Source organism: Vulpes vulpes, chromosome 15 (assembly GCF_048418805.1).
Source record: "Vulpes vulpes isolate BD-2025 chromosome 15, VulVul3, whole genome shotgun sequence".
NCBI lineage: Eukaryota > Metazoa > Chordata > Mammalia > Carnivora > Canidae > Vulpes > Vulpes vulpes.
The window spans coordinates 113,257,920-113,259,079 of record NC_132794.1 but is presented as its reverse complement, the minus strand read 5'-3'; the positions used below and the strand labels follow the sequence as shown (position 1 = coordinate 113,259,079).

Sequence of the window (1,160 nt, the reverse complement as noted above, 5' to 3'; positions counted from 1 at the left end):
TGAATTATGTTTTTAATATTTTTCTTCCCTTGCTTCTATTATCTTTTTAAGGGACTCCTACTATCTGCATGTTTAATCTTCTTTGCCTATTTTCAATACTCATTATTTTTTCTCAAAGGTTTAAAAATTTTTTTTTAAAGATTTATTTGTTCATTATTCTAGAGAGAGAGAACAGGAGCAGGAATGGGAGGAGAGGCAGAGGAAGAGGGAAAATCTCCAGCAGACTCCGCTCTAAGTGCAAAGCCTAAAGTGGGGCTCAATTTCATGACCCTGAGATCATGACCTGAGCTGAAACCAAGAGTCAAACACCCAATCTACTGGGTTACCGGGCACCCTTTTAAAATTTATTTCTGATTTAAATTTCTTCTTCTTCTTCTTCTTCTTTTTTTCAATCAGCTATTTCTTTTCAGGAGCGATTTTTGTCTATTCACTACTATGTTCCTTCTAATTTAGGCTTCATTTTGATATAAACTTTTCTTTGACTTCTAATTGTTTTGTGAGTTCTGTTATCTCATTTCTGGGTCTTCCTAAGTATTGTTTACCCATATGTTATATCATTTTAGCTTATTTTGAGATAATAGGTTAATTCAGATCTGTTCCGTTGCCACATCTTTCTGGCATGCTTTGATTGTCTGTACAAATGTTTATTCTGCTTCTTACTCTATTATAGTCATTTTGTATGGGATTTGACCTCAATATTTTATGTTACTCTCTCTCTCTCTCTCTTTTTAATATGGAATGCTTCACAGATTTGAGTGTCTTCCTTGCACAGAGGCCATGCTAATCTTCTCTGCATCGTTCCAATTTTAGTATATGTGCTGCTAAAATAAGCACGTCTGTTACTCGTTTTTAAGCAGAATTGGTTCTCCCGAACTTTCCAAATGAAGAAGTGTTCAGAAAAACTTTTCTAAATCTAGAGAGCTCCCCACTCTGTTGTTTTTGCATATTGTTCAAACATACGGTGCAAACTTTCCTGGATCCAGTCCCCTTCCCCACTGTGGTCTGGATCTTCTCTTCACATTTGTCTCTATTGCCCGTCCTGGACAGTTTTGATTCATTTCCTGAGGTTTCTCCTCTGTGTGTGCCCTGTTCTAGAAGCAAATCCCAGCAGGGCCATTTGGAGCATTCCTAGGGCTCGAGCTGCTACAGCCCTTCCAACC

General features: G+C 37.6%; 1 non-coding gene across 1 annotated transcript; it reads right to left on the bottom strand.

Annotated features, from left to right (window-relative positions):
- Positions 1 to 727: 727 nt before the first annotated feature.
- Positions 728 to 834, bottom strand: LOC112928882 (U6 spliceosomal RNA). The gene has a single exon (XR_003236811.1). It is a non-coding gene; the product is annotated as a U6 spliceosomal RNA (small nuclear RNA).
- Positions 835 to 1,160: the final 326 nt, after the last annotated feature.